Source organism: Felis catus, chromosome D3 (assembly GCF_018350175.1).
Source record: "Felis catus isolate Fca126 chromosome D3, F.catus_Fca126_mat1.0, whole genome shotgun sequence".
In the NCBI taxonomy this organism is placed as follows: domain Eukaryota; kingdom Metazoa; phylum Chordata; class Mammalia; order Carnivora; family Felidae; genus Felis; species Felis catus.
In genome coordinates this window covers 68,346,685-68,367,407 of record NC_058379.1, presented here as the reverse complement: position 1 = coordinate 68,367,407, position 20,723 = coordinate 68,346,685, and the positions used below count along the sequence as shown (strand labels likewise).

General features: G+C 53.8%; 1 protein-coding gene across 11 annotated transcripts in view; it reads right to left on the bottom strand.

Annotated features, from left to right (window-relative positions):
- Positions 1–15,585, bottom strand: part of CTIF (cap binding complex dependent translation initiation factor) — a 297,353-nt gene extending 281,768 nt beyond the window's left edge. For 4 of the 11 annotated variants that reach the window (XM_019815242.3, XM_045042243.1, XM_019815246.3 and 1 more), the window contains exon 1: positions 15,391–15,582. The gene's annotated coding sequence lies outside the window, so the exon portion shown is untranslated. Of the gene's footprint in view, positions 1–14,383; positions 14,659–15,390 lie in introns of those variants that run through there. The other 7 variants (XM_045042237.1, XM_045042240.1, XM_045042242.1 and 4 more) reach the window with 4 other exon arrangements.
- Positions 15,586–20,723: the final 5,138 nt, after the last annotated feature.

The window sequence follows — 20,723 nt, the reverse complement described above, 5'->3', positions numbered from 1 at the left end:
GGTGGCTCAGTCGGTTAAGCGTCCGACTTCGGCTCAGGTCATGATCTCACGGTCCGTGAGTTCGAGCCCTGCGTCAGGCTCTGTGCTGACAGCTCAGAGCCTGGAGCCTGTTTCAGATTCTGTGTCTGCCTCTCTCTCTGCCCCTCCCCCACTCGTGCTCTGTCTCACTCTGTCTCAAAAATAAATAAACATTAAAAAAAATTTTTTTAAGTCTAAATTTGCTTTTGAAAGAAACTGGAGACTATATAAAAGGGCTCTTTGCTTTAAAAAAATATTTACTAAGATTGTCTTTAGTTAATGACCATCTTTTGTGAATACAAATCACAATCATATATCTAAATGTTTCATATGAATAAATATTTAGGAACCCACATTTGTTACATGAGAAGAGGTAGCCTTGGGCTGAAATGGGACATGTATTATTCAAAACTGTCCTAATGCCAGGTGACATAAACCCAACCCAAACTTGCTTATGCAGTCTTTCCCACAATTCACCACCTTGGAGTTGTCTGTCGTACTCATCTGTTGGTTGTAATATTATTATTGACCCTGTCCTGACTTTTTATTAAACTTAGTGTCCTGTTAAGCAATAATAAAATCACAAGTTCCATGTACTAGCTTTTTTTTTCCTTTGGTGCACATTTAAATGTTTAAAATTTTGTACAAGTTTTAATTTTTTTTTGTAAGTCATAGATATTCAACTGAAAATCAGCCTATACTCCATCAGTAGTTTGAATGCCTTACTTTAAGGTATTGAAGTCGGCGGGGGGCGGGGGGAGGCGGTGGTTACTGAACGGAGAACCAGCCCTTAATTTGTTTTCTCACTGGACAGTGTGCTATGTGACCTTGGCCAAGTCACTTTGGTCTCTCTTGCCTCAATGTCTCCATTGGAAAAAGCACATTAGCCCTGCCAATTCCCCAGCCAGTTCCCAAGAACACCAAGGATAATAACTGGGTGGCTCAGTCTATTGAGCATCTGACTCTTGGTTTCAGCTCAGGTCAACATCTTGCGGTTCATGGGTCAGAGCCTCGCATCAGGCTCTGAGCCAACCGGGTGGAGCCTGCTTGGGATTCTCTCTCTCTCCCTTTCTCTCTCTCTCTTTCTCAAAAAAATAAATGAATAACAAATAAAGAGAATAATAACCCTTGATGCAGCCGACAACAGCACAGACCACGTGATAATGGACAGTCGCGTCCACAGCAATCAGGCCCGCTCTGTGTCCATTCACCCACTGGGACCTGAGGGCCTCTTCTCGGCCCTGAATCCTAGAGTCAGAGCTTGGGATTCTGGAACTATGGAGGTCCTAAGCAGGCCGTGGGGGAACTGGACACTTGACACTTAGTACTTTTCTGGTTCTGAAATCCATTACAGATACGTTAAGTAAACTTGCCTCCAATGAGGTCACTAAAATCACTAAAGCCCTGTGAGGACAAACCAGGAGCTGGGCTATCAGAGGTTAAAACCAGGTCCCTGAGTGCCCACAGGCAGCCCAGCCAACCTCCTTCCTGGTCTTATGCCCCATCTTCAGCCTGCAGAACCCCGGAACGATGCCATCCCGCTGTCCTCGCCTTTATCCTCACCTGCCATCTACCTGGGTCAAACGGGATGTGGAACCAAGAGCAGGCTAAGGATGCAGCAGTCTTTGGCTCAACCTGGGCTCCCCAGCTTCTGCCGCCGTGGCTGGTTTCTCTCCGGCATGAATAAGGCCGCAGTAGGCCACGTTTGTTTCACCCAGAGGAAGGAAACACATTAAATCACTCCCCAGCAACACGTACCCCAAACGGTTCAAGGGATCTAACTCAAAGCCCACCTCCTTAAAAGATCGAGAATGGGCCCTGGCACGGGGAGGAGATAATTTCCACCTTATTGCAAAAATTAATTCTGGGGGCGCCTGGGTGGCTCAGTCAGTTGAGTGTCCGACTTCAGCTCAGGTCATGATCTCGCAGTCTGTGGGTTCGAACCCCACGTCGGGCTCTGTGCTGACGGCTCAGAGCCTGGAGCCTGCTTCGGATTCTGTGTCTCCCTCTCTCTCTGCTCCTCCCCTGCTCGTGCTCTGTCTCTCAATATAAACATTAAAAAAAAATTTTTTTTTAATTTTTTTTTTCAACGTTTATTTATTTTTGGGACAGAGACAGACAGAGCATGAACGGGGGAGGGGCAGAGAGAGAGGGAGACACAGAATCGGAAACAGGCTCCAGGCTCTGAGCCATCAGCCCAGAGCCCGACGCGGGGCTCGAACTCACGGACCACGAGATCGTGACCTGGCTGAAGTCGGACGCTTAACCGACTGCGCCACCCAGGCGCCCCAAAAAATTTTTTTTTAAAGAAAAAATTAATTTTGTAGGGAAGGAGCAAACTGCCACGCCAGAGGTCCAAATGGCCAAGTCGGGCCGACCCAGGGCTGCCACCTTAGGTGTGGGCAGATGCCAAGGATGACATCAGAGGGATTTTTCCTTTCCTGTGCCAGGCCATGCTGAGCATATAATCCCTACCTCTGGCACTGGGCCTGGCACTGAGAACCTCAGAGTGAGACGATCAGGGGTGTTAGATACTTTCTCATCCAATCCCTGAGGTTACTGAGAGAAAACATCCAGAGGTGATGTGCCCAAGGTCACCCAGGTCACTAGCGGCAGACCTGAGACCAGTGACCTTGTCAGATCACTGCCAGGAAACCTCAGCCGAGCCTGTCAATCTCCGCGTGTGATACTTCAGAGGCACCATGAGAGCAAAATTGACTAAACCACCTATTAGCTGTGTGACTGAGGGTAAATTACTTAACCTCTCTGTGCCCTCATTTTCTCAATGATAAAAGAGAGGGTGTGAAGGCTAATTAAGATAACCCAAGTAAAGTGCTCCCTAAGCAATTATCACTGGAGCACCTCACAAATGTCAGGTTTTTAAAGCTATTGTTAAATTGCCCGAAGGGTTTCGGGAGAAATACCACCTGTCCCATCCCTGGGTTGACAGACAGTCTCCCCTGCTGCCCAAACACAGCCGCTCACAGAGAAAAGTCCGGGTTTTGGAGCCACACGCCTGGCGTTGTAGCCTGGACGAGAAACACTTATTTTCTCACAGTTCGAGAGGCTAGAAGTCTGAGCTTCAGATCAGCAGGCTGGTTTCTTCTGAGTCCTCTCTCCTTGGCTTGCAGATGGCCGCCTCCTCCCTGGGCCCTCGCCTCCCAGGTGTCCCGTCTCCCCTGTGTCCTTATCGCCTCTTCTTTTAAGGGTACCAGTCGTGTTGGTTTAGGGCTCGCCCACAGGACCTCCTTTTACCTTAATTATCCCTTTAAGGGTCTTTTCTCCAAATACAGTCACATTCAAGGTACTGGGGGGTGACAACTCAACCCCTAACAGCAGGGTGGATTACCTTTCTTCCTCTTCAGGAAGGATTATGCAGAGAGCCATAAATGCCCATCCGGGCACCATGCCGTGCCACGATGCACTGGTCTTAAATCTGGAGAGATGGCCAAAATGAGCAACCTGCCTCTCCTCACTCTGCAAATATGTACTTTGCTTGAAAAAAATGTTTTCTCATGGAGCATGGACCCTGTGGCAGGCCGTATGAGCTATCCGCAGATGACTCAGACTAGGACAGTATTGAGGTGCTTATGATCTCAGAGAACAGATCAGATGAGGCCCCAGGGGATGATGGGAGTGATGGCCAGGGCTAAGTGCCCGAAAGATTCACAGACCAAGCGCTGGGGTGGAGGGGAGGACAAAACTGACCAGATGAGTGGAGTGTGAAAGAGCTCTGCAGGGATGGTTTGCCCCAGGGGACAGGGCAGGCAGCCACAGCCCAGGCTGTTCATCTGTATGAAGGGGACAGCGGTCTGGGGAGAGGAAGACAGCGTCCTCCACTAGGGTCGGAGTTCCGAACCAGCACAGGCAAGAGAACTGACTCTGCAGGACCAAAGGTATCCATGCCACACTAAGGAGCAATTTCCTCTCTCAGCCTCACAGCTACTCTCAAAGGTGACCGCTGTCTACCATCGACCAGCCGGAGCCTAACAGCTCCTCAGGCATCTCTAGCCCTGCTGTCTGGGCCACCAGCAACAGAGGTTCCCCGCCTCTGGACAATTCTGTCCGCCAGGGTTCTCTGCCTGGCCCTAGTGGTGGGAAAGGAGAGGGGCTATTCGGGGGGAGGGGGCACAGAACGCACCTACTGAGGCCACGCAGAAGGCATCGCGGGACATCTGGGGTCCTAAGCCCCAAGAGTCCCCATGGGTTAAGAGATAATAATTACTAGGAAAGGCAAAACGATAGTGAAAGGAAGCAGATCAGTTGCCAGAGCCAGGGGGTGCATTTTTTTATGACTCCAATCATATTGAGGTATAAAATATTATTTCTCAATAAGGGCTGACAACCCCCCAAATAAGGAAATAAAATCATATTTTTAATTTGTTAGGGCAAACATTAATCAGTGCTCACCCGACCATCATTCTCCTCCCCTTGCAAGCACCCTCACCTCCTCCTGTAGATGAGGCAGAAGGCACCAAGACTTGCTCTCAGCCTCCGCAGAGCTGAGGCAGGAGCATTAACACATTTCCCTTCAATGGGACTTGCTAGAAATTCTAGCACGGGGGTTCTGAGGAAGGTTGCCATGCTTGATAAATTCAAACACAAGGAGAAACTCACTTTCCTGCCCGCCCTCAGATAGTTACATGAGAACGTGACGTATGGAGCAGGGGCAGCCGTGCTGTGACCATGAGGGGACAAGCCTGAGGACAAAGGCCAAAATGCTGACAGTGGTGGCCTGTAAGGTTAGAAGGAGTCCTTGAAATGATTACTGACCCACTGAATTAACCAACTCTAGAACCCCTACCTTCAGACTTCCGGCTGTCAGTCTATATACACTTGATTTTTTAAGTGGTGCTTTTTTTTTTTTTTACACATTTATTTATTTTTGAGAGAGAGCAGGAGGAGGGGCAGAGGGAGAAGGAGAGAATCCCAAGTAGGCTCTGTGCTGACAGCGTGGCTCAACCTCACGAACCGTGAGATCATGGCCTGAGCCAAAATCAAGAGTCGGACAACTGAGCCACCCAGGCGCCCCTAAACACCTTGTTTTTGAAGCCCTGTCAGTCCGGTGTTCTTTTGCCTGTAGCCAAAAACATCCTACAATCCAGGTGGTTTTCATCTGTCCAAACTTGCACCTCCAACCCCAAAACCGAGATCGCGGTGAAATGGATCACAGAACCTTGCAGCTGTTAACGGAGGCCCAGCAGCATGTCGAGTCCCCAGTCCCCACAGAAGATGCTTTCCTCTCTAGCCCCTAAGCAAACTGGGACAACAGCTGCCAGTTTCTCTGCAGGCACTGCCCTCCATCATCCTAGACCTCCATCATCCTACAGTATAAATGACCCATCACAGAGCCAGGTGTGACCCACGCATACTTCCCCGGTCCGTGTGGCCATAAGCCCCCACTGGCACAGGGATGGCCTCGTTTGTGTCTACATCCCAACAGGATTATTATTAGCACGCCTTTCACTCTCAAAAGTGTCTGCATGTGGACCAAAGATTATCGTCTCCCTGTGCGGGCTGCTTCAGCCCACTTTTCTTTCTCCTTACCCAGTACTCCCCACATTACACGAACACGAGGCCATTCCGTCTTCTCCACCAGGACGAAGACAGAAGCGGAGACCCTGCCACATTCCCCGAAATCGTCTGTCCCACGGCAGGTGCCTGATGCACATCTGCTAAACCAAACCGAATGTTAACGGAGGTAAGAGTCTTAAGCTGAGAGGTTCGAGGCAAACCGGGAGAATGTGAGCATAAGGAACAACTTCTGGAGGAGGAAGAGGAGAAACTGGGTGCTTTCCCAGAGTCCCTCACCCTCACCACTGGGCCCTGTCCACGGAGGGTGCTGTGTGAAACCGGCAGTGCTTACGTGGACGCCCGGCCGGCCGGCACAACCTTGCTGCTCAGGCAACTCGGGCTCCTCATAACTCGACACGGAACCCAGAGACCCCAACCATCCCGCACAGGCGAAGGGGCAGAAGGCCTTGTTCTACCAGAGACGCCCAGGGCCGGGCAGACAGACCCAAGGCAGACACGCTCCAGCTCCAAGAAACACTCCGATTGTGAATACCATCCTATTTGGTGACACTCCAAGATGTGGCTTCTCCAGCCGACGCTTTCTTCGTGTCACGGTTCAAACTCCTAAGCATCTCAGCTAAGGACCCACGAATATGGCAAAGGCCTGTGGCTTCTCAGCTCGTGGTGAGATCATGACATTGCCTACCCTGGAGGCAGGCCCTAAAAGGGAATGGCATTGGGAATGTCAGCCCCACCCACTCCGGATGGAACCACACACATTCTTTCGGAATAACTTTGGGGCTCAACTGTCACAACGACCCTTAGGCGTGTCCACGTCTCTGCCTCTTCGTCTCTCCCTCACAGAAGTTACTTGTACTTAGCGAGGCGCACAGAGAACGCCTAGCTAGCACTGTGTGCCCAGCACATAATAGACACTTGATAAACATCAGCTCCCTGCATCCGATTCCGGAGTCATTTAGACGCTGAAATGGATCCTGGGTGCTGGAGGAAGGAACTCGCAGTGTGTGCTTCTCCCATAAGCACTGAGCCAAAGCTTCTCAGAACTTCTACATCACAGACTGTGCCTATGCAGCCGGCTCAGCTAATATCACACCCATCTGCAAAAACTCCCTCTCTGCTCAGTAAGTTAGAAGGCGAATTGGCTGGATGCTTTCTCACAGAATCAGAGCTTGACAAATTAAGGCCCTTCCAGTGGAAGCCAACGGGATGGTGAGAGGCCTGGAAAACATCTCTCATAACAGCCAAAGGGGTGATGGGGGGGGGGGGGGAATGGGCAGGGTGCTCCTTGACACTTATATAAGGCCTTTCCAGCAGCAAAAGCCTTCGAATGAGGGAAGGGGCTGCCTCACAGAGCAGTATGCTCCTGGTCGAAGAAAGCACCGGAAAAAGTGCCGAGATAGTCAGGGTTCCCAGATTCCCACACCAGCTAGGAGATGGACTGGGTAACTCGAAGGCGTCTCCAAGTTTACAGGAACACCAGGAACCTGGGCGTGGGGGAGACGATGCGGTGCATGGTCTGGGGGACCAGTAGCAGTTAGAATCTGTGGAGGGCACGCTTAGGGGGAACCCAGACCGAAGCCTTTGTAAGCACTTGTCCTGACTAAATGGCAGGGGAGAACATTCTGGTCTTCCTGGACGGGCTTGTCTACAGGCTTCTGCTAAGAGATAAGGCCGTGGGGCAGGAAGAGCCCTTCACAGCCCTGCACCCACGTCCCAAAGTATGTAGTCATCTCAGAAAGGTTCCCATTGGGGCCTCTCTCCTCCTCCTTCTCACTCACTCACTCCGGCCACCTGGGTCCTTCAGCACCTCTCCAAAGTGGAGGAGACTCAAGTCAGTGAAGGGTGAGGAGTCCCAGAACCTTCCTGGTGCCCCTGGGAGTTTAGAGCCATGGGACGGGGGCCCCTGGCCCCTGGAGGGGGCATATATATACATATATATATATATATATATATATATATATATACGCTTTATATATATATGTATATATATATGTATATATATGTATATATATATGCTATATATATATGTATATATATATATGTATATGTATATATATATGTATATATATATGCTTTATATATAAAGCATATAGGCTTTATATGCTAACCCCTCCTCTTGGGGACTCTAGACCACATTTGTCGTGGACATCCAAAGCCCTGACAGGCCTGAGGTATTCTAGTTCCCAGGGTCGATTTTTCCCCACGCCAAATCCAGGCCAAGACCGCCAAGCTCCCCCTCCCCCACTTCCATGCCAACTGGCTGACATCTAGTCCATCCTTTTCTCCAAGCCTGCAAACCTCTGCAGGGGCAGAGGGCCTCTGTTGGGGAGGGCCTTCTGTCCCAACTCCCGTCTCGTCTCCTCTTGTCAGAGCTCAACCCCCTTGGTTCTGAGACCAGTAACTGCCCCTCACACCCCCACAACCACCCTCACCCCCCAGGACCGGCCTAGCCTAAGTGCAAGCTGACTGTCCCCACTCACTTTGGAGTTCCCTGGGGATTTCCCTTGCATTCTATGAGCTCAGCTCTTCTTTGAAAGGGTGCTAGTTATATTTCATACAGCGTTTCTAGGTGCTTGGTAACTGGAAGATTTTCAAGATGTTCACTCCACTATGGTGCTAAACACGTTCTCACGCAGTGCTGGGATACCCTCTTTGGACTTGCTCGCGGGAACCGTCCCTGGCTGACCTCCCACCCCAGACACCGAAGTCTGGCCGCATCCCTGCAGATGCACCCATGTCGGTGGGACACCTACCAAGTGCCAGGCACGATCTCAGGCCCTAAAGATTCAAAGCTGCAGGCACTGAGCTCTGCCTAAAACGCATCGGCCCTCTAAAAATGCGCTGCGGCCGGAAGAGAAGTCTCTGTGATGCTCGCCTATTGAAATCGTACTCTACTATTTGCGCAGGTCTCGAAAGCTTCTTCGTGGCTTCATGCATCCACATCTGGGAGCAGCTAGGCTGCCCGGCCCTCCCTGCCCTTGGCTCACGGCCCGAGCGCCTGGGACAGGGCTCCGCTCACCACGGCTGTGAAATATGAAAACGCTTCTCCCCCAACTCCAAAGGCTCCCAGCTGAAGCCTGCTCTCAGCTGCCGAGGGATTCTGCCAGCTGGGCCTCCGCATGACACAGCATCCCCGCCCGCCCCGGGCTGCAGCGGCTGGGCCCGGCGTGACAAAGGATTCTCTGACAATGGGAGGAAGAGGTCTTTCATTGTCTACCGGGGTCACACTCCGCAGCGGAGCTTCCTCACTCCCCGAACTGTAGCTCCCCGCCCCCACCCCTCCCTTGGGCTGCTCCCCTGCGCCCGGTGCGCCCGGTGCGGTGCGGTGCGGTCAAGCCCGGCTCCACTGGCCTCGCCTACCAGCCATTCAAATTCAACACGTCCGACAGCGGAGCTCACGAGGTCCTCCCCCTCACCCCAACCTCAGCAGACGTGCTGTGCTCCGGGCCACAAGTTCGAACCCGGGGAGAGGCTGTGAGGCCTCTGTCAGTGAGGCCAGAGAGCCGGGAGGGAGTCGCGGGGACTTCTCCTTTATTCCTCAAAGCTAAGCAACCACTGCAGACTTTAGTCCCCAAATGTTTGTAACGTATAACCTTCCCTCCATCCCCCTACACGAGGCCCTGGCTCCAGGCCTTATCCCCTGCGACTTGATACTGGATGGAACCTGTCATTGCCTCACTGGCCCAGTGGCCTCCTGGCTCCAGATCGCATTCCCTTCTGAACCACAGCAGCATGCCTCCGTTCGGCCTCGGGCCCCGTCCACCACGCTCCTCCTGTAGTCTAGAAGCCAAGGTCCTGGGCCGGGCTCACGAAACTCCTGTCTGCCTCTCCACCTTGGAACTTGACCTTGCTGCTGCAATCCCTTCCTTTGCCCAGACAGCCTCAGACCTCCTCTCCTAAGCACACGCTGTTCCTTACCCCTTCTAGCTCCTCTCCAGGCTAATTTCTTTTCATCCATTCGCTTTCGGTGCCTGTGTTGTCTCCCTTAGGAAGCCCTCCCTGACGTGAGGCTTGAACAGGCACCCCTTGACCGTGCTACTCAGAACTTTCTCAACCACTGTGCTCACCACACATATTTCTCCTTTACCATTTTTGAGCCATTGCCCCAACTGAAAACCTATTCTAGGTCCGCCACGACCTCAGACCTACTCCCAAATTCACCTCTTCCACAAAAATCATCTCAGCTGGCCCCAGTCCACATGTTAGTGCCATGAAGACCGCCTCCCATACTTTATCCATCCCATCCCTGAGTAAGTTAGTCAGCACTTGGGGCCGACTCCATGCTGGATATGAGCCGACAGTGGACATAAAAAGCTCTAGAAACCTGGAAGCCCTCCACTCACAAAACTGTAATGATGATGTGACACGATGTGACATCCTAGCCCTAGGCGCTGGACTTGAAGTCTGAAGACCTGGGTTCAGATCCCTGTTCTACAACTGACAACTTCCCCGTGACCTGGCGTGTCACTAACCATGGAGGCTCAGAGGTCTCGTATGCAAAATGGGAAAAACGCTAACAGCTCCGCGGGGCTAAGATAAAAGGCAGATGCTATCCCCGGCGGGAAATACTTTGCAAACTATAAACCCAAATCAAGTGCAGCGTCCACTGCCCAGCAACCCCCCATCCACCCCCACCGTCCCCAGCAGGAGTTCCTGTCCGTACTTGAGTCAGGTGGGAGGTCAAATGAAATCTGTGAGTCCCCTTCCTAGAAAAATGCTCATGTATGCCAGCTTTGCAAACCCTTTCGGGACCTAAGGACCCGGCCAAGGGAAGGGACTAAACTGAAGTGCACTGGAAAGCCCCCAGGCCTGCCACTTCTCACAAACATATGCCCTCATCCAGATTCCTGGATGCCAAAGATGAAAGATAGGGCAGGGAAGGGCAGTCTCAAAGGAAAGGAAGTTCAAGACTAAGAGAGGGCTTCCAGAGCCTTTCCCAGAACCAGAGGAGATAGAGAAGATGTAGCATTCTCTCTGGCAAGTAAGAACCCCGCTTTTTCCAGAAGGCACAGAAAAAAGAAGATTGAACGAGGTATCAAAATCTGGAATTTCTTGTCCAACTCTGCCAAGGGCTCCTGGTGACTTTGGGCACGTCACTTCACCTCGCTAGGTTTCGGGGCCTTCACACAGAGATCAGCTTATTAGGAAGGCCCGTCCCAGCTCTGGGTGCCTAGGATCCGAAGACCTATCTGTTTTCCCCCTGTTCTGAATCACAGCTTTGGCCTGGGTTTAATTCAGAAATTAGAGGCAGAGGTCATAGCCAGCATGGTGATAATTCAGGGAGAAGGCCCCCATCACAGCGCTGTTCTAAATTGTGTGCAGGATGAGGCAGGAGGGCAGGAGAGTAAGGCCTGAATGTGAACAACTGAGCTCAGGTGACCGTGAGTCGGCCGTGAGGCTGAGAGGTAGAGGATCCCCCCCCCAAAAGAGCATCGAAAGAAGTCGCCACGTTTATCGGGTAAGCTGTGCAGAAATGCCACCACATTTGGAAAATGCCCAAAAACTGCGATTTGCCCGTCTGTTTGAGCCTCCTGTTCTCTCTCTGGGCTCAGGATTCTCTCTCCATCCTGCCTACCACCTCCTGCTTCCTCCTTCATCATCTGAACTGCAAACAACAGAACCTTAAAACAAGGGCAGTGAACCCCAAAACCGAGACGAAACTGGAGGACGGTGTCAGGGACCCCAGAAGCGAGGTGGGGAACGAACAGATACGAAGCAGACTCACGTTAAAACATCTACACAGACCTGTAAGACAGAAACTACTAAACCCAGGAAGGGCCTGAGTGAGACCTTGACCAAAGCCACAGCGCATCACTGAAGATAGCCTACCCCAGCCCATCACAGCCCGGCAGAGCTGGGGCAGGACCAGGGAGAAGAACTTGTCAGCTCCTCACTGCCCAGCAGAGTAATCTGTTGGTTGACTTTAGGGTCATTTCCCACTAGCTGCCTAACGTCCACCTCAGGACATACCTCCAGGCCCACCTGGGAGGTTACCAAAAGCCCGAAGTCCAGGGTAACGAGGGACAGAAAGCCCTTCTTCCTCTGTTGCTCCCTCCTGCTTTTGCTCTAGAATTGGAACTGGCATCAGGAGTCACTTCCAACCAACATATGTGAAGTTGACTAAGTCCCAGGGTGAGTGCTCTATAGTATTTATGATTTGTTCTCTCCCGTAGGCTGTGAATCACTCGTTTTATTGCATTACAACTTAGCTGTTTCTACTATACTATCTTTGTGTGCCCCAAACAGAGTACAGTATCTAGCCCAAGGTAGGTGCTCAATAAACATATGCTGGACTTAAAATCCTACATTTATCTCCAGACAGAATATGTTTTTGGCAGGCAGGGACTGTATGTTCAACTTCCTTTGCATGCACTTGAAGATACAGAAACATGGAGGTGCTCAGTCTCTATTTGTGAACGAGTGGTTGATTAGTTGGCCAAACCTGGTAACTCTCCAGGCTGGGTCTGAGAACCTTCCCGTACACGAACTCTTCAAAGTACCTACAGGCATGTGGGAGCTCTTTGCTCTTTTCAGGGCTTCCCTATCCCTGGGGATGCAGGGGGCAGGGAATAGTATCACCTGGGATGAACCCTGGGCTTCTCAGGGATCTACACGTTAAACCAATGGTTTTGAAATCAGTACCTAAAGAATAAACGTTGGACTCAACAAGGACACGGGGTCCATGAACAACACACCCAAACACACCCATACGAATACAGGCACGCGTTGCATAAACATGTATGCCATATGTATTTATTATATGCAGGTGTGATTCTGGTATAATGGATGTATCAAAGCTAATAACCTTTCGCCATTAGCAAATTATCAGATGCGTAATAACCAGCAATGCAGACTTCTGTCTTTAATGACTATTCTCATGAGGTCTGGTGGCAAATAAAAAGTGTTTTGACAAAGAATAAATACCACTATAATTTACCCCCTTTCTGAAGCTCAGGACTTCCTGGGGGAGCCAAGACCTACTCTCAAAAAAACCTCAAACACAGATACCAAAAAAATGACCATTATTTAAATTAAAAGCCATAGGCTGCGAAGAGAAATTACAGGATCACAGAGAGGGGGGGAAAGTAGCCCTTCCCCACTGAAGGGCCCTGGGGGACTCACATGGTACTTTTTGAGCCTCAGTGTGCTCACCTGTAAAATGGGGTTACTACCCGCCTACATCACAGGACCCTGCTAAGAAATTGTGATGATTCAAGGGTAGGGGGAAACGCTCTGTAAAGTCAAACAAACACGCTATTTACAGCAATCTGTTAATCACCGATGACACCTTACCCCAGAATGCGCTACAAAATTACTGCCTACCAGCGTACATTATCTAGGACAGTCACTTGACACAGCAGAGGAGATGATCTGTGTGTAAATCGAATCCTGTTTCAAATACTCAAAGGGAGTTTCCTCAGGCAACCCGAGTGCGTCCTGTGGGGGGACTGCACCGCTAACGTTCGTTCGGTGCATTCTGCTCCTGTACAATTGGGTTTTCTTGAAAGCCCTGGCAATTTCCTCGCGCTGGCTGAGCATGCTCGAAGCCGGGATTCCTGAGGTTTTCGGCTCAGACCCCGGGCCGGGCAGGAGGAACCGGGCCCGGACAGCCCGCGGCCCCTCCCCGTGCTCTGGGCGGCTCCTTCCTCTCTCCTCCAGCTTCGGCGGCGGCGCTCGTGCTGTGTCACTTTCGCCCTCCCGAGACTCCAGCCGCCGCGGGGCCCGCAGCTCCACCGGCTTCTTCCCAGTGCGCGCCCGCCCCTAGCCCAGGAGATAATCCCCCCGGCCTCAGGGACCCAGAAAGCGACGGCGGCGGAGGCGGGCGGGCAAGCAGGGCAGCCGGGTAGCAGCGCAGGCAGCAGCGCCCGGCTGGGCCGGGGCCGGGGCCGGGGCCGGGCGGGCAGGGCAGCCTCCGGCCCCCACGGTCTCCAGGACGAAAAACTGGAAGGGGGTGCGCAGAGCGCGCTCGTTCTGTCCGGGGCCCGCGAGGCAGAGGCGGGCGCGCGCGCACGCGCACCCACAGAGCGCCCCGGAGCAAGGGTCAACCCGAGCGTGTTGGGAGGGTCGGGGGCGGCGACACGCGCGCGCCCGCGGCCCCTCCCAGCCCTGCACCCCACCGGCCGAGCAGGCTGCCAGCCCGGCGGGTCAGGGGGCGTCGGGGACGCGGAGGGACGCAAGGCTTGTCTCCCGCGCCACCGCGCGCCCGGAACTCCCTCGCCAACCCCGCACACACGCAACTGCAGGGGCTCCCGGGTCGTACAGCCGCAGGACCCCCTGTCCAAGTAACCCGGCGCGCGCGTGCGCGGACACACACGACCAGGAGCCCAACTGGGACCACGAGGGGGCTGGCGGGACGATTCACCGGGTAGTCGGGCCCACGCGTGTCCCCACTACACCGCGGTCTGTCCCCCCCCCCCACGCCCCGCCCCCCCATACATGCCAGAGCGGTGTGTACACACACAAACAGCTGGGCGGGGGAGGCGACGCCTCGCTCCTCCGGTAGGGACACACAGGCCGCCGCCAGCCATCCCTCCCCTTTACACGCCGCACCCCCTCCCGGCTCACACCTGCCCCCCAGCCTCAACCCCGAAAACTCTACGAAACCCAAGAGCCAACGCCGACCCCCAATTGTCTTTTAACGTCAGTGGAAAGACATAACCCAAGTCACACCCGCCGTCCCAGGGCCGCCTCCTCCAGATGCACCTAGGCTGGGGCCCGCGGCCCTTGGGGGGGGGGGGGAGGGGGAGGGCTGACCTCGGTCGCCGCAGACCGAACCGCCGCCCCCTGTCTTCCCTGCCCCCACGACCCGCGACGCGTCCAGGACAGTCACCTGCTCCTCGTCCTGAAGAGCCCGAGCCGGAGCCCACGCCGCGGCCGTTCGGGTCACTCGCCACCGCGAGCTGGCTTTTCAGAGCCTGTCAACTTAACCCCCGCTCCGCCTGAAGGATCTATTCCCCAGGCCCAATCACACCGTGGCGACAGGAATAATAACAAAAAGCCAACAGAATCACCACCGTAGGGAATGTCCAAAGCTGCAACCGCAATGGCTCCACCGATTCGGGTTCCTCATCTGCTCCCATCCCCCGCGCCCCCCGCGGCCCGCGGGCTCACCGGGGACGGAGGGAGGGTGCCGCCTGTCTAGACGACAGACATCCCCGCGCTCGCGGTGACGGGCGCGCACACACCCTCGCACGGCCGCTGCCACAGACACAATCAGTCACCGCGGGAGGGAGGGGCTGCGTGGAGACACTCTCTCGGGGTCCCTCCGGCAGCCGCCAGCGCAGCAGCCTCCGGCCGGGAGTCGCCACGCAGGGCCGCGCTCCCTGCCTCGCCGGAGCGCGGTCAGAACAGCTGCAAGTTTGGCTGGTACTAAAGCAACTGCTTGATGCAGCAAATGCGGGCTTCAAAACAAAAGGGAGAGCAATCACGCTCGCTTTCTTCCTCCCCCCCGGCTCGGAACCCGGCACATGACAGCGGCTACACCGCGCGGCTCGAGCGCCAGCCGGGCTCCAGCCACGCGCCCCCGAGAGCCCCCTCCTCCCGGGAGCCCCAGGGCTACGACTCCCCACTCGGGCCGGGAGCCCTGAGGGGAAGGGGCGAACCTGGGGAGGGGGTGAGACCGTGGAGTGCGGTCCGCGACAGAGAAGGGGTCTGAGCATGGGCGCAGACGCCCGGCGGCCGGGGGCGCAGGGAGGGGGAAGGGGGTTAATTGTTTGGGGCGGTTTTCTCGGATTTATCTATCAGCACGCGCACGTCACGCAGCCCTCCTGGCGGGTCCCCGAATCGATCCGCAGGCTGTACTGACTAAAAGAGGGGGGCGGGCGGGGGGATGCTCACCTCGGGGTTCCTCCGGCCGCCGCTCCGAGCCCGTGTCGGGGGTGGGGGAAGGGGACAGGGAAGGGGAAGGGAGGGAGGAGGCTCGAGAGAGCCTACTCCTGCCTCGAGTTCCGCGCGTCCCGGCAGCGGAGGGGATCCGGCGCCCCAGCGCACAAACCCAACCGAGAGGGGAGGGAGGGAGGGAAGGGAAAGAGGGAGGGAGGGGCGGGTGGGGGGGAGGGAGTAGAGGAAGGAAAAAAAAAAAAAAAACGATCCCTGCTCTGACACAGGGAAAGAGAATGTAGGAGAGTGACGTCCCGGCCCCTCCCTCCCCTCCGGCCACGTGCAAAGACTTGAAAGGAAAGAGGGCGGCGGGAGGCCTGCTGGGTAATGTAGTTCGCCTTTCTTTCCCGGGATGGCGGGCCCTGGAGAGCGGGGCGCCGCCGGGACCCCGGGGATGCCGCCGAGACAGCCGAGACAGTCCAGCCTGGCTTCGCCGAAACCCGCCGGCCAACGCTCTCACCCCGCGACGGCGGCGCGGCCCTGAGTGGGGACCTCTGTGTTGGGGGAACGGGGGGGCTTAGGCGCGGTCCAAGCTTACAGGGAGACGTTTGGTTTCGGGAGCAGGAACGCTTTAAAGAAGAGGACTTCCGCACTAAGAGTGCAAAGTCTGTCCTAATGGCAGATAAAAGGAAGCTTTGTGTATACACTGGGCGGTCCAAGCGGCGTTATTAATGCTGCGTTCAGTGCTAACGTCTGTTATTGAGATGCATATGTTATAATTAACATTTGAACATCTCTGTGGCAGGGGCGGGATGTTGTAATTAGATATGCACTTTGCAACCGATTAATTTTCCATTGGCCATGCTAAGGGTTGCGATGGGGAACCTGGTGGCTGGGGGAATTCAGTGCAGTGGGTAATTCAGTAATCACTTAACCAAATCACCAGTGCTTTCTAAGAACCTACTATGTGCCGGGCACCGAGATTGGGACAGAGAGGCCTTCGTGAGAAATACACGATGCTGTACACTCCTCCAGGCAAGGAGCTTATAAGCTCCTGTGACACAGTATAATGCAGTGGAAATCCATTTATTAATTCATATAACATTTGGTGAGCACTTTCCACAGATGGGACATGTCTGGGAATGCCAAGGCAAGTAAGACCCTTAGTCCCTGCCCTCAAGGAGCTCAAAGTCTAGTGTAAGGACCACAATCAATGAAAGTATAGGGAATAAGACGATACTTAGCATAGGGATGAGCATAAAGTGCTAGGGAACCCTCAGCAGGAGCCCACAACCAGGATCAAGGGTGGATGGGGGGGGGGGGTAGGAGAAGGCTTCCTGGAGGTTTTAAACAAAGGCAGAGAGGCAGGAGTAGGCATCTGAGAAAAGCTACCCGGGTACAAAGGTCCCAGATGAGAGAGAAAAAAGCAAATTCTGAAAGTCCCAGCAGTTTGGCAAGGCAGAGAGGACAGATTGATGGGAGGAGGAGGGGGCCGGAATGGCGGGTAAGTCTAGAGGGCAGAAGGAGCCTGGGATGGCTTCTCACTGGAGGTGAGGCTTGAAGCAGGCCTTGAAAGGATGAGTGAGATTTCGTTTTGAGTAGAGAGCATGTCTTCCGAGCTTCAGGCTCAGCATGAGTCAAGCTATGGAAGGAAAGCAAAGCACATCCACAGTGATGCCCTGCAGAGCGGCTCATCTGATCCTTGTACCAAAGGGTATGGGGGCGTGTCCTCCTCTCCCTTCTAGGAGAAGACAGCAGGTGCACAGCCGCAGTCTGGTTAGCATCTGGGCACCAGTCCAGTACCCCCCTACCAAAGGAACATGTTTAGGCACACCTGACTCTTCCCCCTGGTTTGTCCCTCTTGGCATCTACGCCTCATTGGTTCAAGCAGTGTGTTGTTTTTATGCTTCGGCATCCGACTGATTTCCTAGGTTTACAAAACATGAAATAGTACAGGAGTCTACCCACTCAGCACTTTCCCATTTGCCTACCTTTTGTTGTCAATGCTGCTTTGCTCCTTGCGTGATATGCATGCCACCTGCAAAGAAACAAGAATGGAATGGTCTGGGTCTTGGCCTTGCCTTTGCTTTAAATCACACCCCCAGAGGTGAGAACAGGATCCAACCCCGGAGGTGAGGAGAGGCCGAGCAATGGTGCAGAACGCAAAACATCCGAGGAGAGTACACACCTCCGTTTGCCTGGGTGTGCCTGGCCCCAGAGGGCCAGTGGAGGACAACACAGACTCAAGAGTCAACTTGGCCCCTGGGTTTGAATTGCAGGCATGGCACTTCCTGGATCTGTGACCTTGGACAGCCTCCCCAGCCTCCAAATGGTGACCTTGGACAGTTGATTCAGCAACCATTCTTGGCCTTCTGAGAACCAATGGTGATCATGTGTTTAAGTTGAGGCTGCCACTTAGCGAGTGCTCTGGGACAGCTGATTCCTTTCCTCATCCCAGGTGCTTTCTGCACTGGGAGAAGGATCCCTGAATTTTTCTTTCTGTGGAGTGAGGCCAGCAGAGCTGGTGCTGCAGGAAAGATTCCTGGGGGGGGGGGGGGGGGGGTGACTCATCCTCATGTGTGAATAAGTTAGGTTTGTCTTCAAGGAACCTTCCCCCCTGGGTTCTAGTCCTCACCCCCCACTGGCCCAGCTCTCTTAACCCTCACCCCCCCACCCTGCTGCCCAAGGACCCCCTGTAATGTGTCACCCCACCCAAGGTGCCTTCTGTGGGCAGTGTGCTGGGCTCCCGCACCACTTCTCCCCTGCCTATCCACGCTTGCCCCCTGTTCCCCGGGTCACCTGAGCCTGGGTCTCTCTTTACCTCCAGTCTGATTAACATTCCTTCATGTAGGATAACATAGCCTTTTATTTGCTCCTGCAGCAGCTACGGGTTTGTCTTCTTATGGAGAGCCTCTGATGATGGAGATTCCGGGCCCGAATGGGGGTCTCTGCGAGGAAGATACTGTGGGACCCTCAGGCCCACGTTTCCCAGAATGGGAGGCCTAGGGCTTACGTGGTCCTCACCCGGCGTCCTTCCTTCTCTGCTCTGTAGCTGATCTTATGCCCAGCCTGCAGGCTTAGGTCAGAGCTGCTGCTGGGGGCAGAGTTCACGAATGGGCGCTGGAATGGGTTTTATTGCAGCAGATCTGAGTTGCCAAGAAGTTGTTGCCTTTGTTTGACTTGTCACCACATAGCCTACACCTTACGAGTCAGAATGATTCTGTTTTAAGCAGTTGCTTTTCCTAATTCACATTGGCTTAAGGTGCTAGCAAAAAGCAATAGCCTCCTTTCTTCTCATTCCTACTCCTTGCCTACCCGCCTTTCCTCTATCGGTCAATACATTGACTGGAAGACCCAGTGGGTGCCCACCAGAGTGCAGGGTGGGGGTGAGAGGTTACCTGCCTTCAGGAGCTGAGGAGCCCAGCCTGGCACCCACGTGATATCGGGGAAAATGACAACGTGCTACGCTGCACGAGGGTGATTTTAAGTGAGCAAGGCTTCCGTGGGCTGGCATGGTCAGAGGAGGCGTCCGGGAGGAAAGCGGGCCTGGCAGGGAGGAGGTCAACAATGGCCCAAATCCCTGTTGCGGAGCATCGGCCTGGGAGATGCTGCAGAAGATATGTCTTTAGGTGGAAACTAGACTAGGTTCATCATGTGTCAGGGTGATGGCCACTGGCCCCCGCAGAAGGAAGGAAGTTACCCGCCTAGTGCCTGTGCTCTGTTACTGTGGTGTTGGCCTGCAGAGATAATGGCTTGATGGAACCGGGCTATGTTTCACCCACGCCTCTCACCTCAGCTTCCACGACACAACCCCAAGGACCAACGTCTGAAAGGCAGATGGAAAGTGATCCCCTAGGGCTGGAGTTAGCGGTGGGAGAGTATCAGTAGGGAACGACTGAGCTCATAAAAAGCAGAATGCTAAATAAGAACTAAATCGAGGGGTACTTATGGGGAGCATGCCATGTGTAAGGCATGGCACGGAGCACAGTGTGACCCTATCCGGCTGGGTGACGTTCCTCTCCCCTGAGCCTACTTGCCACCCCTGTAACATGGGAAGGCTGGACTCCACCATCTCCCAGGTTATTTCCACACCTGAAGTGATACCTTCAAGAAGTTTGCAGTCCAGCTTGTAACAACAGCTGTAAAGTAAAAAAGAATACATTTCCAGCTGTTTAATTCCAGCAGGACAGGAGGCGCTTGTCGCATCCATTACACAAAGCCCTGAACCCCGTGAGGGAGCGTAAGACAAGCAGATCTTGTTTTAGAAGATTCAGGGACAGTACAGAAAGCCCAAGAGTAGTCCGGCATTCCTCAAGCCCCTCAGGGTTCAAGGTCAGACCTCACAGGCATGAGTTCCTTATCCACATGGTGGCCTCGTGCATGATGACGACCTGGGCAGAGATACACCCCTGCATCTCTGCAAGAAATAAGTTTCATTGTCAGGCTACCCTCTGGAAAAACTTAACCTGGGAGGGTTAGCCAGGCTAACCCTGGGAGGTTAACCCTGGGAGGGTCAGCCAGGCTTCTTGGATCAAAGGGACACACTGGATCCAAGGGACCGCAGGCCTGGATTTAAGTGGCCCAGGCTCCAGGGGATGAACTGAGACAATCAGATTCCCTCTTGCAAGAGTCTGCAGGAAGAGGCTGAGAGACCTTTGTTCATTGGGTTCCCCCTTCTTTTCCCACGTGTAGCCTTGGTGGGTCAGGTGCAAAATGAGTAAGCAGGGGTTGGTGGAGCGGGGAAGAGAGAGACAGATGTCTAGCATTACCAGAATCAGTTCCTGGTTTTCTGATTCACAGTCTATTATACCTCTGTCAGATTCCTGATGCCTCTGTATCCTTCTAGCAATTCCCTTTCATTTGTGCTAGGTTGAGTGGGTTTCTGATCTTCTTAATCCAAAGACCCACATCTAGAACAGTCCGCGAGCGCGGATCTGAGTTTTGGCCAATGTGATCCCTGTCACTCGCTGGGAATGCCCCCTCCTGAAGATGCCCTTCCCTTTTCTAGCCTAGATGTCTCCCTCTTCAACTACTTTATAATTCCGGTCTCCTAAATCTTATTCTGAAATGTCTGAAGACTAGTTCGGCCCTGAACCTTCCATGGTCCCTGACTCCCCCTTTTCAAAGCGATAGCCAATGTATTCATGGAGTAATTACTATTGGCCAGGCAACAAGAAGCATTTTACCTCATTTCTTCGACAAGGCGACTTTTACAGTGGAAGGAACGGAGGACGAGTGACATAATTTGCGGGGGGTGAGGGGGGAGGCATACAGCCAGCAGGTGGGTGGTCCAGGCAGGGCTGTGGACCTCCGAGCCAAGGAGATTAGTCACAGCCCCTCATCCGGAACAC